Source organism: Ambystoma mexicanum, chromosome 9, assembly GCF_040938575.1.
Source record: "Ambystoma mexicanum isolate Mex_15411 chromosome 9, UKY_AmexF1_1, whole genome shotgun sequence".
NCBI lineage: Eukaryota > Metazoa > Chordata > Amphibia > Caudata > Ambystomatidae > Ambystoma > Ambystoma mexicanum.
In genome coordinates, this window is record NC_090931.1 from 676,498,913 (window position 1) to 676,525,821 (window position 26,909).

General features: G+C 45.0%; 1 protein-coding gene across 3 annotated transcripts in view; it reads left to right on the plus strand.

The window, feature by feature from the left end:
- Positions 1–26,909, plus strand: part of NBEAL1 (neurobeachin like 1) — a 2,018,929-nt gene that overhangs the window by 444,821 nt on the left and 1,547,199 nt on the right. The window lies entirely within an intron of this gene.

The following is a 26,909-nucleotide window of genomic DNA, read 5'->3' on the forward strand; positions in this document are numbered from 1 at the left end:
TTTTCTTTGAACAAAGGTAAATGGAAACAGTTTGATGGTTGAGTTATACTTGAAATGTAAGTGGGCGTTGGGAGGGTTTTCCAAAGTCTTTACCTAAGGTAGGACTTGGGAAAGCTAACCCTGGGCAACAGGGTTGTTTGAGCCATAGTTAAACTCAAGCACTCTCTTAAGGTAACAAGGCTGAACAGTCGGGTTGAACTAAGTAGGGAGGGATACTGTTGTATAGGAGTGGCAGGGGCAGCCTTTGGTTGGCTCCTAAAGAGGCACCAGGAAATCTCTGATTCATGGGTGGGCCCTCACATGCAGGGCATGGTTTGAGTTAAAGGGCTTAAATATTTCCATGAGTGATTGATCACAGTGAGGGATCCTAGAATATTTAAGGGGGCTTAAGGGACCCAAGACATTTTTCTCAAAATAATGTGCTGAAATTATGCATTTTCCAGCAGAGTTTCCGAAAAAAGGGGATAATAAGCTATACACTTTACAATTGGTTCTTTAGGGAAAAGTATGTACAAAATCCAGGAAATGTCATGATTCACGGTCCAGACATTGTTTCAAATAACGTGATGAAATGATGCATTTTGCAACCCTAGCTTTAAGAAAAATGAAGTAAAAAGCCAACCAATTTGCAATTTCTTCTCTAGGGCCTAGCAAACCAATTGTAAATGATTTGGCTTTTTAGGGTAGCGTATGACAACCTCCGAACGCCATGTCAATAACAGTACACTATAAAGGAACACTTTACACCATTTTCATGAGGCTCCTGTCACACCTCATTAATACCAGTGATGGTCACTGTAAATCCCATGCATAACGGTACATCAACAACCTATCTATGCCAGAAGTGGTCTGTGAAAACCCCTTGCATCAGGCTGCAGTTACAGACTATCTATGCCAGTAACGGTCAGTATAATTCACATGCATGAAGTTGCTTCTCATGGCCAGCTGAAGATGTGTCAGGGCTTGTGGGGACCCATTTCAATATGATGTGTTGGGGCCCTCCCTCCCTCAAAGCTGGTAAAAATAGTCTGAGGCATCCGTTGGGTGCTTAAATTATAATGAAGTCAAAAGAATGCAGCAAGGTGGTTAATAGCTGCGGATTATCACAGGACCGGCAGCTAGCAGGGAGCTTGAATCACGAAATGTCAGCAGAAAAGCTGTTAATTCCTCTTTGACAGCAGGGTGCTAATGTCTGGGGAAACCCGAGTAAAAAGTCAACAGGATGTTAAGAACATTGCTTGAGACTGCCTGAGGGAGCTGACGGGCCTGAGGGTACCAACAAAGGCAGCCTGTAACGCGCACACTGGGCAAGTTCCATGTCGGAATTAAAGAATTATGGTTTTATGTCATAAGACTGCCAACATAGGGAAGCTTCTTGTGGGCCCCCCCAGATCCCGGGGGCCATTTCAGCTGAAAGGTTTGAAAGGTTGCGATGTTGTCCGTGCAGCTGCATGTGATTTACAGTGACCATTAGTGGCATAGATAGCTGATAACTATGCTGGTAATGGTCACTGTAAATCACTTGCTTGACCCAGTGAAGCCACAACCTGTTATGCCAGAAAGTCACTGTAGCATTACTCTGCACCCCTCCCCCATACAGACACACACCAATGCTAATATTCTCACACATACCATTACAGACAGTTTTACACACACACTACATTCAAACTAAATTGCTAGCGCCTGCACCTGCCTAGCCTTGTAGGAGGCAAGGGGGCGATCGAGCACCAGGGTGGAGCCGGGGTGGGGGGTTGGGGGAAAGGGAGAAACCGCCCCTCTGCCCCGACCTATTGACTCTGCCATTGTTTGTGGTTTAATTATATTTACATACGATTCAAACCCTGGTATACACTTAATGACCAAGAATTATTCAACAGCTGAGATCGTTGACAAGCTAGATTAACCCGTTCAAGTGTCAATTCCTTCTACAATGATTTAACAGTTTGATTAGGGTTCTTATCGGTTGTTATGGGATTAGTCCAAAGCCTGTTCAAGTAAAATTTTTGTAAAATTAATTTGATATGATTGCACCAAGGGAATGATATTCCACACTCCAGGTTCAGGACATCCTTTAGGACATCTCAGATTTTTGTTAAGCTTGAGGAGGACCACATTCTAACCCAGAATAGAACAGGTTTGAGCATGTTCAATATCAAACCAATTCAACTCAAGTTTTAGAGAGGTGTTCAGGCTACATTTAGGCAAGCATAAGAGTTTTTAATAAAAAGATATTGTAGTTATTTTGTTTTTTCCAAAAACCCAATAATTCTGAACCATACAAAGAGGACGCTCTTGGCGCGATAAACCTGTAGCGATTGTCACAAAGCACCATTCCCATGGGTAGATGCAAATTTAATAATAGCGCTGCTTGACCTATCCAGAGTTGCTTCTGCTTTGTCTCTTTGCTTGGTCCACAAACACTTGCTGGTAACTCTTAAACCCAAAAACTCATACTGCTCAATTGTTGTACCACTCATGTTGACTGATAACTTTGGTGTTTTTAACAAATGACACAGTGTCTGTAAGCCATTTGGTGTCATGGAAATTAAAACTGCATTGTCTGCAAATAAATGTAATGACAACCTGTCTGTGCCTAATACTGGGGTATCAACGTTTGCAGAGTGTGAGAAACCTGAGGAGCATTCTCACAAGTAGTCCCCAGGGATCCGTTGTTCAGGAGGCCAGGGAAGGGCCATTGCTCTTGGATCCCAACCCTGGGGGCGGACAAGTGAGGGAGGATCACCTGGACAGTGATCACCTGGAGGGAGGATCCTTGAAGTTATTACCATAGATTTTTTATTTGACTCTGGCCTCCAACGTTTGGATCCAGTCAAGATCGTACAATTCTCTTTTGACTCGCGCTGGCCTCCCCCACAGTGATTCTACTGTTTCGCCCAGGTCAGTAAAAATGTCAATACACAATGAACTCCAGGCGGTCAATAGGGCTTCTGAAGAACTTACCATGGCCAAACCAATTGCCGCCAAACCTCCTTCCCTCCCTTCTGCGCCACATTTCCTGAAGAGTGAGAGGGTTTTCCAAACCGTGATGTAATAAAGGGAAGTCTGACACTTCCAGGATTTTCTCGCCGTTAAAAAACCATACCTTTGTAGAAACCCCACCCCTTCATCTTTCTTTCCCAAAGGTTAGGATCCTTAACCCGTTTAGGTCTACATACTTTTCCAGGGCACTCAACTGCCTTTGAAGTCCCACCTTGGTCTGACCAAGAAAGATCAGGTCATCTGCGTAAAGCAGTCTTCCTATTTGCACACCTGCCAGTGACGGTGGAAAACATCGGACATTGTCGAAGGCCTTCTCTACATCTGAAAGAAACAAATTGAAAACTGCTGGCGCCAACGAACAACCCTGTTTTAACCCTTTAAAGGTTCTAATGGGATCAATCACAAGGCCCCTTCAGTCTAATCTTACACGTAGTGAAGTTCCTGAGTGTAGTAATGTCAGGACTTCTCCTATATCAGTTGGGCAGCCCCAATTTTCCAATTTTGACCACAGACGCTGGCGGTCTATGGTATCAAAGGCTTGCGCCAAGTCAATTGAAGCCACTTAAAGTTCTGACCCATTCCTTGCCTTTGCCTTTGTCTTGAGGCTATTAAGGATAAAAAGATTAACCGCCGTTCCCATGCCTTTGATAAACCTGTTTGCCAGGGGTCATAATGATGTGTTGATATTCCGCAATTAGATAGGGCTTTAAGAAGCAGAGAAGCAAAGATTTATCTGCTTACATCTAAAAGGGCGATGGGCCTATAATTTGCTGGAACCGCCCTACAGCCCTTTTTGATAATCGCTACAATGTTTGCACTTATCCAAGATGGCAGAATTTTTTTGGTCTTTTTAATATGTTCGAACCCAAACTCGAGTTCTGAGGCCCAGAATTGCGAATCTTCTTTCAGGTGCATATTAGTCGTTCCATCCGGGCCAGCCGCTCTAGAGTTACTGGCCCTGAGGATCAAGTCATTTAGATCGCTCTCTAAAGTAGAAAAAGCCCATTTCTCCAAGTCCAAGATGGTTTGAAGCAGACTCACATCGGGGCCAGCAAAAACTGTTTCAAAATATTGCTTCAATTTTTCAGCCGGTATATGATTAAGCAGCATAGCTTCTTAAAGGGGCCAAGAGGTGGTTGATCAATCTCCACGTCTCTGCTGTATTTTCTGAGCAGATATGAAGCAGCATGCTTTCTGCCTCTCTCTGCAGCATTTGATGTTTGTGTGCCTTAATCCAGTTCTTAAGTTTGTTTGAGTCATCTCCCATGTTCTCCTGCCTCCGGTCTTTGGCTTACAGAATTTAATCTTCGCTCCTTATTCAGAGCCCTTTTCCTCATGGCCACTTCTGAGTCGTATTTATGGCAAATGGTAAATCCAGCTTCATTCACTGTCAAGGGCATAGGATCAAAGGCTTTGAAAACTGCTTGGGCAAAAGGCATAGTGGCTAACAATTTTGAAGGCGCATCAGATGGAAATGATCTTACCCTCAACCTGTTTCTTCCTGGCTCAAGTTCCAAGTTGACCGTTTTACACTTGGGGGATCCTAACTGGCCAGTTTGTCACTGATAAAACCACAAGACTGTGGTCACTTTTACCAGTATCCCAAATCTCCAGGCTTAGTAAATCAGAGAAGAGTAATTTTGCCCTTTTACCAGATGGATGTTCCTTTCTAACAGTTCTTGCCTCCAAAGTAAACCTCTCTTCACTTGCGGGGTGGGTGAGGATCGAATGTCTTCAATAAGGTCATAAGTACAGTCAAAGCAGTGGATATTCAGATCTCCACATAGAAGTATCTCCAAATTTGGATGGTCAACTCTTGCATTATCGGATCTCCAAATTTGGATGGTCAACTCTTGCATTATCAATAAGTGCAAACACTGTATCTGAAAATTTCTCACTCCACTTTGAGGCCACGTTCCAATATAAATTTAACAGCATGATCATCTTTGCGTTTCCGGTTGAAGATGTCCCCAGTCGTAGTAATATTGCCTGGATCAGCGTTGATGGTTGAAATTCTGCCACAATCTCGTACCCCATTTCTGCACGAAGGGCTATAAGAAGGCTGGCCATTGGCCTGCCATTCAGACCTTTTTCAGCAGCACAGAAAGTTATAGTAAAGCCCTCCAAAATTGGGTGAAACCTCAGCCACGTTTCCTGCAGGCAAATAATGTCTAGGTCTTATAGATTTGGGATACCCTCCCCCAAACAGGTGCAAAAAGCCCAGAGTATTCCAACTATAGATTTTGACTTGGGTACTCAGACCATGCAGTTGTTCAGGATCCCCCCCTCCGCCCCGCTGATGCACGCTATGAGATTTTATTACCCCTCACCAGGGCACCCGCCAGCCAGCTCCAATCATCTGTACCCCGATTGTCTTGGGACAACACCTGATGGCTCCATGTTTACCTTGTTGGTATAGACCTGAGAAGAACTTACTAGCCGAGGGGACATTGCCTGTGAACTACATCTTTGTGGCGACCTTTCCTCCCTAATCATTCTTCTCAACCGGGCAGTCTGGGTATTCCGGCAAGGAAAAAGCGTCACCCCTTGGTGGTCATTCCGTGTTGTAATTTGGGGGCACTGAGTATGATTAGAGCTACCCCAGTCAGTATCCCGAAGTACAAAACCCAATGGGAGCAGTTTCGCCCCTTGTTGATGAAAGATATAATAAGATTTTGTCTGAAAGATGCTCCTCTGGGGATTCCACCAGCACTATATCCTTAGATTTTATTTGGTTCAGCGTCGGGATAGTATTCACAAGACGCATGACATTTGTTCTATTTATAATTAAATTGTCTTTGAAGATCAATGATCTCTCCAATGCAAGCGTATAAACAACTGGTTTATCTTTAATGAATTCCTCCATGTTGCGTGGTTCAAATTGTGCTGCCTTTGCTGCAGGAAAATGAAATTTGACTTGCCGGACTGAAGACTGATTTTTTATTATACTGCCCTTTTTATAGTATTTGTGTGCAAGGATCTTTTCTCTTCGAGTTTTAAAATTCCTGTCATCCACACAGTTCCTTTAGCGGTTTGCCCCAAATGATCTTCCTCCTTTACCCCCATCTTGTCGGGGGGAGGGGAATCAAGCTAGCTGTAGTCATCAAGCCCCTTTATCGTTAAGGTTACTCTTGCTGGCCGAATTGCTTGAGGTAACCCAACCTGCCCCAAAGGGTCTTCTATGGGTCGGCCAACCCCTTCTATAGAAGCGTAGGTCAAACTTCTAGCTGCCTCTCTCAAATTTAGATCTTGCTGACCATTACTCAGAGAGGAATCCGACTCTAAAGATGAAGATTCGTCGTCCTCAATCGAATATGTAGAAAGGTTTATTAGATCAATCAACATTTCCTCCCTTAAATCTTCGATTTCCCAGGGATTGCTGGCCCTGAGCCAATGGCGGTATTGGCGATTTCAATGCACTGTGTATGGTGCTTCCTCCAGTACCCTTTTGCTCAAGGGTTATGATTGGTAATAGGTTCCTAATTAATCACCGTGGACCGCCTCCCGTACTCAACAACGGGTGATCTTGTTCAGTTGGCTTAGAAACATGTGGCTTGGCTACATTCTTTGCCTTTATCAATTTCTTCTTCAATGCCAATCTCTTGGTTTGTGGGCACTTATGACTGACATTATCGGATGCAGTACGTTTTAAATGTTTTTTATTTTTTATGTTCATTAGATGGCCCTGGGGCCCCCACGGCAGCTTGGGACTCCGTGGGAAAACCCCAGTGGCTAGTGATTGAATCCCTTTTGCCTCAGGCTGCTGAACTGGTTAAGCTGGGCTGCCCTGATATGGACAGAATCCTTCCTGGTATCCTGGGTATCCATGGGTATCTGGACAGGTATTGGACCCATAACCTGGTCCTCTTGTATTTGGATTATACTTTCTTCATCATTCACGCACAACTGGGGTGAAGCAGAGGATACTGCTAGGTTGATTATTGGCGTCTTAGTTGGCGATTTCGGGGCGGCTTCACTCCTCCTCTTAGTCTTCTCCATTACTGCCGTGGTTATGATTGATGTTAGAATATTAGTAATGTCTTCTTTATTTTTGTCCAGGTTCTCCTGAATTCCTACCACAAAGCCCTCCAAGAATATGAGCTTTGGGTGCCGCATTGAAATAAGGGTAGACTGGTCACTAATCTGGTCACTCATGGTTTCATGTCATTTCATGAAGGGGGCCAAAGTCTCTGTCAAAGCTGCAATCAAACCTGCATCAATAGTGGGAGGTCGCGGAGCCTGGCTTTCCATCTCTGCGGCTGCCAAATCCAAAAGATCCTCATCTGTAATTGGACAATTCTGTGCGGAAAGCGAGGCCCGCTCTGGTCCCCCTTACCCCCCGGGTCCTCTATCGAATTCATCTTCAATCTTTTTATAGGCTGGAATCTGGCATCTGCTGAAGGTTCCGCTCTCCTTTTATGAAGAATGCTCCCATCCCTTGGACCCTCTCAGGGGCCCACCTCGCCCAGATTGACCGTTGGATAAGTTACCAATAAGCTGTCCCCCTGACTAAGCAGTGCAAGCCCTGCTGATGTTGCCCTTTCAGTTGTTTCGCAGAGGTCACCTAATTGCACTATAGGGACTGCTGGAATATGAGGCCCTGACCTCTGGTAAGTGAAGCGAGATATGGCCGAGACAGTTTCAGGCAGCAGCCCTCTCTGCTGCCAGCACTTCTTGATCGACGACTGAGCCTGATGTTTCCCCGAAGGCTTCCCATGAGTCTTTGCAAACCTATATATTGTTGGGGGAGAGGGTAATGACCCTCCCTCCTTCAGCGGTAATACAGTTAAGTCCTTTGACAAGGCCGTAATTACGACTCTTTTTTCTTCCTGAGGGGTGGGCTGAGCCCTTGAGGGCGTCAATTTGGGGGCGAAATGATGATGATCTGGCTCGTTGACTCCCTGAATGGCCATTTGACTCTGGTCAGCTTGCACCACTTCCACGGTCTCCTGTTGTTCTGAGTTTGAGGGTGATGAAGATAGATTTGACCCAGTACCCAACGGGCTACCTCGAGGGTTGGAGTCCAAGGGGATTAGATCAATCAGTGGCAGGACAGCATTTGCCGTAACAGTTTTTGCCGTAATACCCACCTGTACCTCAAAGGGACTTCCCTGTAATTTTTATCCCCCTTTTTCAATCGAAGCCTGTGTTACTAGAGATTCCCGCTCCTGGTTACCTTTGTCCTCTGGAAATGTGCCCAAAATTAAAGATCGGCATCCCTCTTGACATGCCTCCAATGGACCAGAGCATCCCTCTCATAGACCAACATTCACTGGTTTAACCAGCATCATCCTTATCACGCGGGTGCCAAAAACTGGTCAAGTAGGAGGGTGTACACTTCCTTACGAAGTTAAGAAGTCCCATATGCAAATTTACAAAAACCGCCTCTTTAGTAAGTCCCAGGAGGGAGGCCCACCTTCCTCCTTTCCTTGATCTTCAGACTGGGGCCGAAATGCCTCCCCCTTTTCAAAACAGGGCGATCTGAGAGCTAAGTATACAATGAGAGTCAAAGTACTTACAATTTCTTGACGTTTTTACAGAGCGGTCCAGCCACGGCAGCATGGCACGTCGGAACTGCGGACTGCAGACTGACACTTGCCGGCACTTTGCGGCGGTTTCGCATCCCCGCAAGATTTTGTTGCGCCGCGGGTGGTGGAGCTCCCTGTTGCTCACACAGCATCTCCCAGGCACGCGTCTGCCTTAAAGCTGCAGGCAAAATAATGTTTTCTGCCGTGTAAATAACAGCACCAAGTCCAGCAAAACAAGAGAGTGCAACAGAACGAACCAGCAGTATCACCTCAGACTGACACTTCCCGGCACTTCAGAGAAATTTACCTAACACCTTTTGTTGTTCATTTTTAGTGTGAGGGTTGGATACATTTTGCACACAAGGACAGTTTGCCTAATTTTGACGAGACACAGACTGATCTTTAGTTTCGATTTCCTAGGCAGGGTAACTCTCTTTAGGATAGGGACAGAAAGGCCTTTATCCAAATCCTTTTATTTTAACGAAAATGCCTAATGTTGAAAACATTACAACTTTGTGTTTGCCTCTCATTTACGACCCCTCAAATTATTCCTTATTCAGTTTGAACTCTCACTTTTGATTGGCCTTTTATAACAAGTTCTTAACATTCCTGTTTAAGAAATCACTAGTGGGGGTTTTCGGGTTGGCTAATTAATTGATGATCTGAATTGGTCACAGTGCGATTGGGCGAGGAGTGAAAAGTGTGTGTGGTGTCCAGCGTGATCTTGAAATCTCCCTCTCTGGGGTGCACAGTGCTGCACTGTGTCCTCTCCTGCACGTGGAAGCTGGTGTCGCACTGGGATGACTGAAGCGCAGCACACAAGTCCTTTGCCTTTTCTCAGTTCCTGAACTACCAGAACTCTGCGTCCTCTCTGGGTGTGCAGATTGTCCTTTCAAGAGTCTCTGAACGGTTGTCTGTTCCCTGCATTGTATATCACATGCAAAAGTAAGGTGGATTTTGAAGTCTGCAGTTCACCCCTCCACCAAGGAGCTCCTGAACAGGGAGTACTGCGCATCTGGGTTAGTAGTGGGCCAATGGGAATCTGCCTCGCCTACGCTCTGGGAGGCACATATTTTGGCATGGTCTCAGAACGCGCCAAAACATCTATTTTTGTTTTTACTCTAAGGAAATTTGTGGTAAATTAGTGTTAGCAGTGAAAATCGATTTGAAATAGCTCAAAAGTTTGGGTGTGATTGCAAATAAGTGATTTGTTGGTATAGAATACTTTGTGATAATTTATACGATTAGATATCATGATGGTTATCTGCCAGCGCATTTAATAGGACAAAGCCTACAAATGCTGCTTGTGGAGCGACCGACAGACGTTCCAGCATGCCCACTGGACAATGGGCAAAGCATTTGAGCAAGTTACAAGGGGTTTTAGATGGCTCTGTCTGATAACCAGCATACTATAAGGAGGATGAAATGATTATCCGGGTGTTTTGGATCTCGTGCAGCCCTTTCTCTAAACCAAATGTCTATGCCTCCCATCACCCTTAGCACTCCGGTTAATGATAATGAGTGGAGTCTCCCGGCTGCCCCACTCCTCAACCGACAATTCTCAAATGCTTGGAAATGGAAGCTTGTCTGCAGAGGACAGTGATAGGAGTGTGGGGAGGATACCGGGCATTTTTGCGCCTTGTTTGGGTGTTTTGCATGCTTTGCTATGACTTCTGATGCTTTGTTTTGCTATTCGTTCTCCCTATGCCATGTTATGATATGCCATTTGTCTGTGCCACTCACTAATCGGCCCATCAAGTTGTTCACCGACTGCTCCCCATACTAACGCACTCAGTGTTCAGTACACAATACTCAAACCAAGTAAGCCATCCACACATGTCAATTAAACATCCCTAGAGGCATTCTCCCTTTCCTCACCTTTCCCCAGAAGCTTAATGTCTCCACAGCTCCGGCCCTCTCTATGCTGGATTACTGCAACATTCTCTTCCTCAATATCCCCCTTTCCTCCCTACACCGTTTCAGCTCATCCAGATAGGGCTGCAAGACTTATCCTTGGCCTCAAGCCCAGGGACCAAATCTCTCCACAGGCTCCCAGGTGTTCACAAGGATCCCATTCAAGACTCTCTGCATCATCCAGAAGGCTTTCTGGGCCTCAGATCGCTGACAGACTATACAAACATAAAACAAAAGGGAATGCAGTAAGGGGCCTGAGGACTGAGCCGATGAAGGTACAATCGAGGATGGTGTTCGATTCCTCCACCATCGAATAGATGAGTTTTGAGAGCTTTTTCAACTGTGCTAACGAGGGCAGTTGCCGGATTGGTAGGGGTACGTTATTCCAGATTTCTGGACCCCAGGTATTGAGGCTCATGTCTCCAATCCTTTTAAGTTTGGTGCGAGGTTGCACAAGTAGGTCCCTGTTATTAGACCATTGTGCCCGTCTGCACAGCAATCTGCTAATTTGATATTTGAGTTAACAGGGCGCGTTCCCTGTGAGGCATTTATAGACCATGGTAGGATGCTTTAAAAAGAATCCTCTGCTGTATCAGCAGCCAGTGCAGTTTTCTCGGGGCATCCGAGACGTGATCTTGCAGTCTAAGGCCTCAAATGGCTCAAACGGCCCCGTTCTGAGCAACTTGCAATTTCTTGACATTTGCCTGTGTGGTACCGACCAGAAGCCTGTTACAGTAGTCAAGCCTGGAATTAATGGTTGCTGAGGCTAACAGAACCCTGTTGTCTTCCGACAAATATGGCCTAATCTGCCACAGGAGCTGGGTCATATATGTACAGTTGGAGGTCACACAGGATACATGTTTTTTTAAATCAAAATGACAGTCAGAAGTCCCTCCCAGGGTTTTAACCTGGCTAGACACCTGGATTCTGTCCCCTCCAATAAGAAAGGCCCCATATTAGGGACCTAAAAGCTTAAGTGTAGCTGGAATTCAGCCATTAGGAGCTCAGTTTTTTGTTGGTTAGTGCCATGGGGTTTTCCCCATCCAATCTTTAATAGTGTCAAACACCGTAATAATGAGAAGCGAGTCTGCCTCATATAGGTCTGCTAGTTCCAGGACAATCTGGGTGTTGTCTGCATAGTTTGTGTGTTTAACACCCATGCTGTCTAGTAAGTCAAAAAAAGCTTGGTATAGATGTTAAATAGCAGAGGTGATATGCTTGATATGCTTGATCCCTGCGGAACACCACAGCAGAGGAGGGCTTCTTGAGACTTGCATTCCCCCACGGCTACTTTGGCTCTCCTAGGACCCAAGAATGATCTAAACCAATTAGTAGCTAGTTTGGTGCATTTTCCGTCTTTAGTTAGCCAGCTTGTCATGATCCACGACATCAAATGCGGCAGACCGGTCTAATAACAACAGCATAGCCAATGTGCCATGGTCGACAATTTCAGCGATGGTAGATCGAACTTCCACCAACGCTATTTCTGTACTGTGATTTTTACTAAATCTGGACTGACTGCTGGACAATAGGTCCCTTACTTCGACAAATGTGTTGTACTGAGTACAGGCTACCTTGTCAAAGATTTTCAACAGAAATGGGACGTTAGTTATTGGGCGGTAATTAAGGGGGTCCATGGGATCTAAACCCTCCCTTTTTTTAGTAAGGGGGTGATCCATGCCTCCTTTATGACGTCTGGAACCTTACCTTCCTGAAAGGAACGATTTATGAGGGAAGTCATTGGTATGGCAATACTAGGGAAGAATTCCTAGAACAATGGTATGTCATGTTATAGGCCAGTGATGGCAAACCTTTTTGAGCCCAAGTGTCCAAACTGCAAACCAAAACGACTTATTTTTTTCAAAGTGCCAACACTGCAATTAAACCTGAAAAACGAGGTTTTAGTTTAGAAAAAACAATTCGTACAGTTTTTCAAACTAATTAACAGCTTTTGTTTAAAAAGAAAAAACACAATAACAGAGCTTTCCATTAAACATTTTTTTTTAATTGAAAAAAAACAAAAAAACCAAACAACAACTGTACACGTGCATGTATTTTTTTTTAAAGACGCCTTTTGTGGGCACAATTAATGTGATTTTTGCTGTTGTATGCATGCTGATAACTTGTCAAACCTTGGCTCATACTCTGTTAGTTTAAGAGCAACACATACAGCACTGAGTTCATCTGTTAGTATATTTCTGGCATCACATTTGATATAATTCAATGCTGAAAACAGCTGCTCACAAGCATAGGATGACCCAAACAAAGGAAGAAAAGCAATCCCAAGTGTTTTCATTGAATTAAAATTATTTGGCAGAGAATTCCACACTTTAAGGATTTCATTTTCCGAACTAGCAACTGTGCTGTCCTCTGTTATCCCTTCACACTCCATCTTCTCAAGTGTTGCACACAGGTCATAGAATTTATTTTTCCAGATAGAGCTTTCTTGAAATTCCAGTAGCTCCATTTCAAGATTTTCTAAATCTAACCAGTGTAGGCAGGATAGATCAAGTTCTTCACATTTGGCTTTATCTGGAGAGGTAAGAAAACACAGGGTTGTCTCCATTTTACGGAACTGTAAAAATCTGTTACTAAAATTCTCCTTTGCAACTACTATAATGCTAGAAAATTCCTTGTAGATATCATGATGGTTTGGATTGTCTGTAAATGTTGTAAAATTTTCCAAATGCATTTTTAGATTTGGAAAATATTTCAGCTGCCCACTTTCAAGGTCTCTTTCAAAAACCTGTATTTTTCTCTCAAATGTTCTGATATCAAAAAACATCCTTTCTGCTGTTTTCCCTAAATCTTGCAGTTTTTTGTTCAGAACGTTGAAGTGTATTGTAAAATCAGTAAAAAACATGAGGTTGGTGAGCCAGGTCATATCAGTGAGCTGTGGATATTCCTGCCCCTTTTCATTCATAAACAGCCTAATTTCATCCAAGCAGGCTACAAATCTCTCCAAGACCCTTCCTCTGCTTAGCCATCGTACATTATTGTACATAAGTAAAGTATTATACTGTGCATGTACCTCATCAAGAAGTGCTTGAAACTGTCGACAATTAAGAGCACGAGCCATGATGTAATTCACCATTTTTGTGACATCCTTGAGAATATTGTCTAATTTTTTGCTGCTTTCCTTGGCACAAAGAGCTTCTTGATGTATAATACAATGAAATTGAATGACTGGATGCTTTGCTTCTTTAACAAAAAACTCTATGAAACCAGATGTTACCCCCACCATGGAAGGTGCCCCATCACTAGTAACTGAAACCACTTTTTCTGGCCTTATGTCTTGTGACAAAAAAGCCTCCATCACAGCATTGTAGATATCTATCCCTTGTGTTCTTCCAGGCAAAGACACAAGTTTCATGAGCTCTTCTCGCATGGTGTCACCAACAGCATAACGCAAAATTACTGCTAGCCTTGCATGATTATTTATATCTGTGCTTTCATCCAAGCACATGGAGTAACAGGCTGCCTTTTGTAAGTCAGTGGTGAGCTGCTGACTAACATCACTTGCCATACGCAGGACTCTATCTTTAACAGTATTTCTGCTAAGTGGGATTTCAGAGATTTGTTGCTTAATTTTGTCCTTGTTTGGAAAATCATGAAAAAGGGAATTACTCACAGCCAACATGGCCGTTTTGATAAAATCGCCATCAGAGAGGGGCTTTGTAAAGCAATAGACTGGGCACAACAAGTTGAACAAATGGTTTATTGCTTGTAGGGATAAGCTGGGTAGTAGAGACCCCCAACCATCTGCACAAGTAGACTGACTCCTCAAAGAATAACATTCTAACACAAAGCTCAGGATTGCTCTGATGTCATCAATAGCTAGGATTCCATCAGTAGAAAAAGGAATGGGAATCAGATAACACATTAACATATAATAGAAAAGACATCAACATAACACACCCCCCTCCCTTATCTGAACACCAAATTTCTATTTACACAAAACAATTTATAATACATGTAATTCAAACGATGACATTATATAGAGAAAAAGGCGTCTGTTTGCTCAGCAATTTTACCTCCTCACCTTCGCAACCCTTGACAGGCTCCAGACCTGTCCACTCTCCAATTTCACAGAACGGTCAAAAACTTGTACAACCTTAACCGGATCCGAATACAACAGATCACCCTTTTTCTTTATAACAGCTTTCCTTATTCTAACTAGATCGCCCACTTCAACTATAGTCTTCTTTCTTGGAAATTTCTCATTAACTTTCTCAGCACACTTCCTCTTTCATTCATCCATATTCCTTTTCACTTCATCCACCACCTCATCCGTTTCTCTGGCCCGACCTAACCAAGCTGGGGATAACATTGTGTTACTCCTCCGTCCTCTCATTAATTCAAATGGACTCACTCTTGTTTCGGCATTAGGAGCCATCCGCAACGCATACATTCGTTCCTTTACCGCAACTTTCCTGTCCAACCCACACGCATTGGCATTCCTAATACCTTCCATTATACAGCGTTTGACCCTCTCTATCATACCATTGGCTTGAGGGTAATACAATGCAGTCTTTTTTTATGCTTGATTCCACATCAACAGATATATACTTCAAGGGTGTTCTTTAGAACAATCTAATTGCTGCAGATGAAGACAGTGGGTGGAGATGGAAGGGTCATTCTGTACTGACTTTCAGAGTCCTTTGATCTAGAATCCTCTTAAACCTTCTCTGCTAATTGTCCAATTTTGATTCAACCTCTAATGGAAGGGCTCTTCCTGTGCAATAGGGCATGTGACAATGATGATTGCAATATTACTATCATAGGTTTTTAGAAATTCTCAGGAAATGCTATTAAAATTCAAAAGAGGTGTCTGAATTATGAATTGCAATTTTTCTGAAAATGAAAGAAAAGTATGAGGCTTAAATAATTGAAAATGTGTAGCATGTAATGTCCCTTCCAGCCTCTCTGGCTCAATGCCCCTGTACGTTTTACTGTTTCCTGACTGGTTTACCCTGCATTTTCCATAATGAGCCTTATCTGTATTTACCACCTGAGCAGCCTTAAGGGGTGTACCTTGTATGCTATTTTATTGGGGATAGTCTCCTTGCATGGCTGGCTGGGACAGCTCCACTATTAGTTGCACCATTTTATGATACTAGAGATTACAGCCTGCTGTACCTTTGTGATACCCTTACCAGGATCCACATATTACACTTTGTAAAAGGTCCAACAGACAGTGTTCCCATGAAAGAGTAAAAAGGTAACCCATGTTGCCATTTGTGGCGGCCATAGCATAGCATCAGAGAGTGAGGATAGCGTAATATGTAATATGACCAGTTTGTGAATGGCTTCTGGAATTTAACCTTGAATCCACACATGAGAGCCCACCAAGTGCCCCTTGAAAATTGAATGTGATGGCCCTACATGAATGTTTGGTCTGGGCACTATGCTCCCTGTTCTCAAATCTCTCTTCTATCTGCAACCTTCTTTACCATACCCTTTTGGAACATTTGTCCATCCTCTGAGCTTTCCTTTTCTATGCTCAGCCTTCATAACCTGTATGCTGGCTTCCCCAGAGGTTTGCTTGGAATTGGAGAAGGTTGGGGGAGAGGGAGCAAAAGATTGAGCAATAGTCAGGTGACTAGAAGAGTGCTTCCGGATGCTGGGCAAACTGGAACCTACAAGTTGGAGGAGAGAGCCTGGCGATAAGGCCAAGGAGTCTAGAAATCTAGAGCAAGAGACCAGGGGCCAGAGAGGGTAACATTATTGAGAAAGAAGGTGATGCCTGAGGACTTGTGAAGATTCCCAGATTCCCAGAGGGAAGAAGATGATTGGTGGAGACCTAGAAATCATTATTTGCAAGTGCAGGAGGATGGTGCCCAAAGGGGTGACCCAGAAGAGGGTGACAATAGTAAGGATGAATGGTCCTCAAAACAGCAAAGAAGGGACCAAAAGGCTGAAGGCTGCATATAGGTTTCTAGGACTGAGAATAGAAAGGGAAAGATTGGAGCTCAGAGGATGGAAGAAAGTACCCAAAGGGGTAAGTTGATGATGCTGGGAGAAAGGAGTGATTTGAAGAACAATTACCATAATGCCCAGAGGGGTGAAGAGGTGAGACTGGGGAGTATTGATAATAGTACCCAAAGTGATAAAGAAGGTGAGCATGAATGGAGAGACTTGAAAATTGAAGGCGGGGGTCGGGGGAGTACATTGCCCAAAGAGGAGACGAACATGACGAAGCACGTGAGGAGTGGAAATAAGAGGATACAGAAGAGTGATGCTTAAGAAAGCAGCACAAAGTGGAAGAGCTATCGAGAGTTTATAGAAAAAACTGAGTACATTGGCACCATGTAGCCTGGAAGAAAGCAGGGCAGAAGGAGTAGCCTGCTGAGCCTATAGGCTGACATTTTAAGGAGACGATCTCTAGACAAAGTAGTTGGCCAGCCTCTCATCTTGCCAAGCTCCTGTGGTCCACATCCAATATTCTGGGTGATGTCATGCTCACTACATTGGCCCCCTGTTCCTTATGGGTGACTGACCGTTCCGCTGAGAGAAATCCTCTCGATGAGCAGCAGTCTGTGGGGATCCCAGAGAAAGACACCCAACATCTCACAAGTAAGATTAGGTTGCAGAAGAGAAGGAGAAAGAAAAGCGAGACAGCCTCATGAAACCAATACTACCCTAGAACCGTCAAAAGAACCTGGCAGAAGGTGTGCCCTGAACCCAGAGACCTTGTAAGATCTTTCTTTTTTTACAAATGTTTTCTTGGAAAAGGAACGACCTGATGCGGGAGACAATCTTTTTTTATTAAACATTTAATTTCCTTCAAACTTGTAGTTAATCAAAGTCATCGCACCATTTGACATTTCAGTTGTGCTTTATTCTTATCCCGTTTCTTATTTTGCCCACACACTGTAAATGTTCAGTAATAATACACCTTAAGCTTTAGGTTTCTGTGTTTGACTCCTTATTTGATCGCCATCACAGAGGTGCCACCTGGTGAATGCATCATTATTAATATGGGAGTAGTTATAGAGGTTATCATACTCTTACGTTCCGTCCCCTTTCCTACATACTGTATGGGGCGTCCCTCGCGAGGGACGGGAGACGGAACCTTTTTCACCAGAAAAGCCCTTCTTCCCCTTTAAATTTAGAGGTGCGTGGCACTTGGAGCATGCGCTCGCCTGACTCCGCCCCCCAGCTCCACTCCTCATTCCTCTTTTCCGCATCAGCGGAAATGGGACGATTTCACCAGCGCTCCTGGGTTTGGCTTTGGCCATGTAATACCACGCGCTCTTCCCCGGATATTCTTCTATCTTTGTGTTTTTTTCTTTCAGATACTTTGTCCTTCGCCGCCACGCTCCTCCCCTGCACATGTCGACTTCAGTGGGCTTCAGCAGGTGTCCAGCCTGCAAGGGGCTCTTCCCCACTTCCAACCCTCACGCCCTCTGCCTCCGCTGCCTTAGCCCTGACCACGTCCAAATGTTAATCCGTGTCTGTTCGGTCATAACTTTTATTTTCATAAAGGTGAATTAATTTTGAAAATGCGTTCCTCTGGATTGTTATTTAATGGAAGATCCACCAACCAACAGGTAACTCGTCACTTGGGAGTTATTTGCCATGGCAGTGGTGGCCCACTAGTGGTCCAGAATTAAAAACAAAAATCTGGTCATCTCCATCAAAATCATTTGACTAGAAGTCTAGTCCACTGGTCGCACGCCTGTCTTTTTTCCTTTCTAATCGAACAAGCAAACGGATTGCAGTTTATTTTAAGAAGGAAGCTGGCATATAACAAAGTTACTTGTACGCAACATGAGAATTGCAATGAAATTCTGATTTTAATTAATTTAGATTTCCCATTTAATAAAATTGGGAGATTATTCAATTTAATTAAGATTGTATTGGTGCTATTGGATGGTTTAAAGTTAATCTTCCAAATGAGACAACATAATAAACTGTATCACAACTATATGGCAAGCTGAACTCTTAAAATTGATGGCTGAGGTTCAGGGCTATTAAATTTGCCTGCAACTCAATCTATAACCTATTAAAAATGATAAGTGCTCTGGCTATTCAGCCAGGGGGGAAGCTGAAGACACAGTTAGACCCGACCAAGAGGGCTAAGCTTCAACAGCTGAGAGCTAAACTGTCTGCCTTGCTAGCGGGGCAGACGGAGAAGAAGCTTGCGTTTCTAAAGCAGCGGTACATGGAGAAGGGGGAGAAGGCAGACAAAATCTTGGCTTGGAGACTCAGGGAACTCCGTAACAGTCGGCGAGTCAATTGTATATCTGGTAGGGGGGGTGTAAGGTGCCTGGAGGATGACCAAATTGCGGAACAATTTAAGTCATATTATGAAACCCTTTACACTTCTGAATATTTTGGAGATGGGTCAGATGTTGATCGGTTCTTTGGGTCTCTCCCCATCCCCTGTTTGCCGCTAGAGCGCTCGGCCTCTTTGGATCTCCCGATATCTCCTCAGGAGGTTGTTGATGCTATTGCGTCTTTGAAGAATGGCACTGCGCCGGGGGACGATGGATTTACCGTCCGCTTTTACAAGACATTTCGCTCCACTTAGGCGCCGCATTTGTCTAAGGTGTATAACTTGGCCTTGGAGACGAGGTCTTCCCTCCATGATGTCTGCTCTTATTGTGGTCATCCCGAAGGAGGGGAAGGATCCCTCCTCGTGTCAATCATATAGGGCCATTTCGCTTCTAAACGTTGACGTGAAGCTATTGGCCAGGATCTTGGCGAACAGGTTGCCTAGGCTTATTCCCTCTTTGGTTCACGGAGACCAAGTGGTTTTCATTCCAGGGCGACAGGGATCTGATAATGTGAGGAAAACATTGAACTTAATGTACGAAGTGTCCAAGAATGAGGCTGAGGCCTATCTCCTTTCGCTAGATTCCGAAAAGGCCTTTGATCACGTTGAATGGTCTTACATGATGAAGGTGCTTCGAAGGATGGGTATTGGTGATAGGTTCTGTGGATGGGTCGCTGCATTGTATAATGCTCCATCTGCACGGGTTCTGGTCAATGGCTTCGCGTCCCCGAGCTTTTCACTTTTTAGAGGAACTCGCCAGGGCTGTCCTCTTTCTCCTCTTTTGTATGCGCTAGCTATGGAGCCCTTTGCTATAGCGGTTAGGCGTGAAGAGGCGATTACAGGAGTGCGATGTGGGGAACACGAATTTAAGTTGTCTCTTTTTGCCGACGACATCCTGGTGTACCTATCTGGAATTAATGACTCGCTGCCCCGGTTGTTAGAGTTGATACGTGTTTTTGGACAGTTCTCCGGTCGCAAAATCAATGTTTCTAAATCATGTATTATGCCCATGGGAGTGCGAGGTGAAGATATTGAGGGTAGAGTGGAGGTGTTTGGGTTGCGTACAGAGAAAGTCAGTACCAGGTATCTTGGGGTGGTAATTCCGAGAGACCTAAGCAAGGTGTTTGAGCTGAACATCCCTCCGTTGGTGGCAAAAGTTTGTCGCGACCTGGATAGGTGGGCTCCATTGACGCTCTCTTGGGTTGGTAGAATGGTCTCGGTGAAGATGAATGTACTGCCTAGGCTTCTCTATCTCTTCTCTGACTTGTGCTGTCCCGGACTCCTCCTTCTTTCTTTCGCTTCGGACGAGGATCCTTCGCTTTGTGTGGGATGGTAAGAGGGCTCAAATAAAGCAGAGAACTTTAACACTCCCTAAGGCGTTCGGGGGATTTGGTCTTCCCGACTTTAAGTTGTACTACAAAGCGGCCCAGTTGAGAGTCATGTTGGAGCACCTGCGAGATGATCTTAGGACATACTGGACTTTCATTGGAGATGTGCATGTTCACCCCCACAAGGTTAGGGACTTGCTCTGGGCCCCGCCGCGCGCGCTGCCTGCTGTAGCTCGGTCCCACCCAATTCTAGCGGTTCTCTGGCGGCTGTGGAAGCCGTGTGGGGATAACAAATTACTATCATCATGGCCCCTTGTCCTCCCTGTGGGGGCCGCCACTTGATTTGGGGGCTAGGGGGTTCCGAGGGACGCAGTTGTGGTCTGATCAGGGGCTGGGAGGTTTTATTGAATTTTCCCAGCTGTTGGAGCTCCTTCCGGAAAGGCCTCCCTCCATTTTTGATTTCCTGCGACTCAAGGGCATTCTCACACAAGCAGAATGGGTGGCCTCCCTTTCTCGTAAGATGACCGCCTTCGAAAAGATTTTTGTGGAGGCCAATTCCAGAAAGGGATCCCTATCCAAAATTTATAATGTGTTAATTACGGCGGAGCTAGAGGGGAGGCAGGGGTTCAGGAGCGTATGGGAAGAGAGAATTGGCACAACATTGGAGGAGCGAGATTGGGACTCCGTTATCCGGGCCGTCTTTAGGGGGAACCTGTATACTGCAGCCACGGAGCATAGCTTTAGAATTCTGCACTCTTGGCACCGTTCGCCCGCCACTTTGTCTAAAATGTTTCCCGGATTCTCCCCTAAATGTCCTCGGTGTGCCGGTAGAGGAACCTGGTTCCATATGTGGTGGGAGTGTCAGGTTATTCAAGTCTACTGGGCAGAGTTACTAAGTTGGATTAAAGATATCCTGGGAACCTGTCCTGCCCTCCACCCCATGGAGATCTTACTGGGTACCCCTAGGCCCGAGGGTGAGGAGGGACCTTTCCCCAGGGTAATTGGTGCGATGCTAAGGGCAGGAAGAATGGCTCTGGCCCAGAAGTGGAAGGGATCTCAGAGCCCAACGAAGTCAGAGTGGTTTCTTAAATTTTTAACAGTCTTCACCTATGAGAAGCTGACAGCTATCGTACATGATGACATGCCTTCTTTCTTGCAGGATTAGACTGTAGTGCTTTTGAATACAGATTGTGCTGCACTGAGACTCTGAGGTCCGGGATCGGGTACGGAGCTGGGTGATGGTGGGAGGGTTGGAACGGATCGGCTTCTGCACAAAAGCACCAGAAGTTAGAATCTTGATGGGGACCTTGCAGATAGAGTTAACCGGTCGGGCAGCCAGCGACTGTACCGAGTTGTGTTCCCAACCATGTGGTGACTACTTTTTCTTTTGTCTGTGAACCATGTGTAGCTCATTGTTTGGGGGGTGGGTGGGGCGGGGGGATGAGGGGGGAGGAGGAAGGGGGGTTGGGTTGTTTTTCTATGGTCCGGTTTGGGCTTGTTCTTGAGTTGAGAATATGTCGCTATTGTTAATGAATAAATCCAATAAATACAAAGTGGAAAAGAAAAGAAAAAATGATAAGTGCTTGCCAAGCCTCCAACTTCCACAAGAGCTGCTATGCCCTGCTGGTCCCCTATGATATAATGCCCATTGCTAAAAGAAATCACTACAGTGTACATTCACACCCTGGGGTAAAATAGAATTGGGATAAAATGATTAACACACCAGTCACTCTGCCGACAGGCAAACAAAACATTGTATGAATTGCTTGTTGGACTAATAGTTTTCTGGTATAACCTCCTCTTAATAGCCTGGGGGTTTCCTTAATCTATCCAAGGATATATAGTAAATATCAAAAACCTTTTTTCACTGCCTCACACATGGAGGAATAAAATAACAAGTTGCTATTATAGACCCTCCTGGTGCTGACAGCTTTGATATTTTTTCCTGCAGTTTTCTATGAAGCTTTACTAACTATCCCTGATTATATATATCAAATTCCTATTATCTGTGCAGCTTCTTATGGCTGACTATTTGAAGCTGAAGGTAAATCCTTTAACTGTTTACAATGATCGCAAAGCCACTACTCAACACCGTCCTAGTAATTCTCTGAGGAATGGCCATCTTAAGTCTCTCGCAACTGACATGGAGCAAAGATCTGAATCTTTACCTCTTACTGAGACTATCATGTTGCTTCGCTGCTCGCTACTGATCTCAGTAGACTCTGGCCGAACACTTGGAAACACTGATGCAGACTTCTAGATTCACTGGCAAACTGCAGTACAACAGGCCTACTGGCCAGATTTCATTTGGGTAATTTCTTTGAGTGGAGGTTGACAACGCATCCTGCCACTCCACCCTTTGAGGCAGTTTGAATTTCCCACACCCGCCAAGTATTCCAGCAGAATCTCAGAACTCTAAAAGTATCCCTGCATGTCCATTATGGAAAGGAAATAAGGTGCAAATTAAATTTCCTGCGCTCCCAAATGCCATCCAAACTTAGCCTCCTGAATCCACAGATGAGTAAACAGAATCAGCTAACAAATTAACTATATAATGTATTAAATAAATCACTTTCCCTCCCAGGCCACATGCTAAACCTACTCCTGAAAAATAAACACTAGATCAATAATGCACTCTGCAATCTCTCCTAAACCTAACTCTGGGACATCCTGACAGTGGTGATGACTATCGTCTGCAAAGGTTTTACGAGATATAGTCAAAAGAAGAATACTAAAACAGAAAAAATCAATGTTGAAGATGGACGGTAAAGGGTTCAATATAAAGAGTGAAACTACTTCTGACAGTGAACTGCAGGACCTGGCACTGCTCTCTTCATTTAAAGGGTTCAGATAGCATTTTATTCTGGCAGATCGTTGCCTTGAGTCCATGATATCTGTAGAACCTCAATATATATGTATCGAATTGTTATCGTATATAATGTTGCCAAAAGGAATTGCTGCATTAACTTATCAAAATCAATGACCCGAGGAGGTAGGCTTTGTAAAAATATTCATCTTTCATATTTGCCATTCTTGCCTTGCTATGATATGTAATGTGTGTTTAAGGTATGCCATTGTGTTACCTTCTGTTCAAGCAAAGCAATACTGCATTACCCTGGCTTAACTCGATCGAACAGGTCGGCCCTCTGGAATCCAAGATGTCCGGTCCTTTTCTTCTAACTTCTGTCTCCCTGTGTCACGTTCCAGGGGTAGGTACCAGAGTCTAACAAATCACAACCCAGCCCCTACCATAAGGCCCAGCTGCCAGCCATGGGCCAGAGAGCCATCCCAGGGGAAAGGGCAAAACCCTATTAAAAGCCGCCAGACCATAAACCCCAGAATGGTTGCTGTTGTAGTAGATGGTGAACAGCATTGGAGTAGACTGTTCAGGAGGCTCAAGGAGAGAAGCTCGAAGGGGAAATGGTGCTGGAAAGAACTGCAGGAGATTGAGAGGAGACGAGAGTTAATAGGAGAAGTTGGAGAACATCAGGAGGAGGAGGTGGGAGAGATATTGGAAGGTGTTGAGACATCAGGCGGTGGAAGTTATTAGAGGAAGTTGGAGAACATAAGTAGGAGGCCGGAGCCTTGGTGAGGGCTGAAGAACATCAGAAGGAGATGGAAGAGTTTTTGGAGGAGGTTGGAAAATATTAGAACGTGGAGGTAGGCTAGCTATTGGAGGTGGGTGGAGAACATTAAGAGGAGTATGTGGGAGGGCTATTGGAGGAGCTTGGAGAATAATGTCAGAAAGGAGTGGTGTTGTGAGTTACTGGAGGAAAGTGAGAATACTCCGCATGAGGAGGCCAGAGAGGTGTTGCTACCATAGATGGAGATAAGCAGTGGAAAGGGTCCAGAGCGATACGTGGGCATGACTTGAGGGCAGAATCCTGCAGGGAAGGAGCTCAAGCTGAAAGGGCCATGCAAACGTGGCGCATTGATGAGGAGGGCAGTATCAGCCAGGAAACCAGGAAGGGGTTGAGAGGAAGCCCTGGGCGAAGCCAACAGCCAAACCTGCACTCTGCTGTATCAGGTGTTTTGAGTCGCTAGGCTGTTATAAAGATAAGAAGCAGACCCAAGACCTCCACTCAAAAACATTACTTCAATATAAAGGTTCCTACTGTCGAACCAGATTTTCCTGATCCAATTAAAAGATATCTCTTAAAGAGAGTGCATACAGAATTTGGGACCTCCCTTTGAAAAACCCATACCAAGAGACTGTTTGGGTGAAAGAATCTAGTATTGATGGGAAATCATAAAGACCTCCGTTACATACAAAGTTTGCAGTGAGCACCTTTGATTTGTGTTTTCCATCATGTGCCCAGGGGCCTTTTGTTTTCTTTGAACTTTGCTCAATAGATCGAGTGGAACTTGAAACGTTGATTCAGAGTCTGTCTTATTCCCAGTGGCTATTGTGACGAATCACTGAATGTCATCACTTCTCCCAGAAGGGGAGCACCTTCCCATGCAGCCAGGGAGGTGAGGCTGCTACCCAATAGTTCCCCTGGTGGGTGGTATAATGCGGGAGGATCTCCTGGGCAGAGACCCCCGCCCTATGGCGGACAACCATCTAGGGTACAGCCCTTGTAAGAACATCACACCCCCACACACTATAACCTCTCCTTCCTCTAGTAACCTCTTTGTAGACAGCAGACATGTGTACTCTGTTATAAGGCAGAATACCTTAAGGTTCTGGAAAGTACCGAGATGAAGAAGAATATCAAGAACCTAGCTAATCCAAGTACTCGGACGAGTTGGAACCACAGAGCGATAAAGATGTAACCAGTGAAAGAAAAGGACGACTTATATAATATGCCCCGGCACCACTGTAACATTCTATAAAAATGGACAAAGTACTTGTTTCGGGCAGCCACAGAAGACGGCAAGTGTGCTGCGCACCAAACATGGGGGATACAAGCCTGCATTGCTGTTCCAGAGGTAGAGAACTCCAAGGATGCCCGCAGTCCGCTTCTGTCTAGACAGGTGCCCAGCAGCGTCGAGAGGAGAAGGAAAGCAGAAATCAAACTGGAATACCGTTGTATGGCCAGTGAGAAAGCAAGATGCCGGAGAAACCGAACGGAGCGCCTGCCATCCCAGGAAACCCCAGTGTTGTGTGGATCCCCTCAGCTAGGTAAAGGGCAGAATGGGCGACCTGCAGTGGGCGCGAGGTGGCTTTCCAAGAGGGTGCATGCAGTTGTCCTTTTTACAACTATAACGCTTGGGTGGCACGTCAGGGACAGAAAGCCTCCAAGTTATTTTTGAAAGTGGCAGAACTACACCTGATGATAAGGCTATCTGAAACCAGTCTTGGTTTACATTTTTTTTTTTGGAGCCACCATTTATTCTTTAAGAAGACCCCTGATAACATCTTGTTTAAGAGTGAGGGCAAGCATAGATTTAGACACGGCCGGGTTTTGGTTTTGGACTTATGGACATTGATGGCCCATAGAAACATCAGTTGAGGGAACAACCTCTCAGAGTTCGGGCCAGTTAGGCCTCACACCAACCCAATAAAGTTTATAAATAAGGGTTTTTGAATTGTTGCTTTTGAGTCTGTATCTCCCTTGATACCATACCTGTCTCCCAATAGCTATCGTCAGACTGTAAAATCTGGGAAGCAACAACATTTTGCTTTACCTGAAAAAAATGTATTGTTGACATTGGGTATCCATAATTGAGATCAAACTTTATTTCAGTGGGTTGCTATTCTCCCGCAGACTCCTCATCAGATAGATATACCTTCCAGCGTCAGATGCTCGGAAAACCTTTTGACAAGGGGCTTAGTGCATCTCGACTCGGCAACCGATCTGTCTCTATTCGATGCACCGGTCATCGACTCTGGATGTGGCGTCAGTTGCCGTACATATACTGCGTCACTATGCCCCGCTACCTCAGTTCCTTTTTCCATGTGCTCAGCACGCTGCTCAAGGAATCGCTCTTCTCGTCAGAGAAAGTTTTTCAAACTGCAAATTCACTTTTCAGTCAAGTATTCAACATTTCTCCAGCATGGGGTCTGACATGGATTCACATGCTCATGAATATTCTCTGTCGTCAGGCTGGGAATCCTCAGTAAAAGAAAAAACTGTCTCACTTTCATTTGCAAACTGTATTTCTCCTCTAAACCAATCATCTAAACCAATCACTGCACTCTGGGTCATACTGCCCCAAGCCAATGACTGCCCTCTCCCTAAGCCCCACCTCTGGCAGCCATCTTCAGATTTTTATCGCACGTTCAAGTATTGGGAGTCCTAGAGTTTTGCTCCATGAGCAATTGTACGGTTTTTGCGCTTTTTTGAGAAAAAGTCCTACTTTTATCAAACAGAGCCCATGTGCTCTTCTCTCCATCGGCTGACAAGCAGTCATCCGTTTGTTGATGAATTTCAGCGCCCCTCAAGGGCAAGGATCGTCGAGTATCGTCCAAGTTTCCAGAAGGCCATCGGGCCTACTCCGCACCACCGACCAAAGTTGGTCCCTTTTCAAGCTCCCTTTTCAAACTCTGCTCCAAATGCAGACTTGTGGAAGACAAACACCTTCAGTGCCTCTACTGTCTTCACCCGGACCACAGAGAATGAGATTTGCAAAATATGCCTCGGGTTCTCTGAAAGAACAATGAAGGATTGTCACAGTAGACTGCCGGCGTGGCTCAGTGCCAAGGCCTCTGCCCTGTGCCCCAAGCAGTGTCATGCCTCACTCAGGACCGGCTGGTCCGAGGAGCCGGCTTCTAAGTCCTTTGAGTGTACTCCTCAGCAGGGAGTTGCGTTCCTGCCACGAGTGGGAACTTGGTGGACAGCATGTTCATCAAGTGGGGCAGACCCCAGATCGATCTGTTTGAACGGCGGCGAACTCCAAATGCCAGAAATTTGC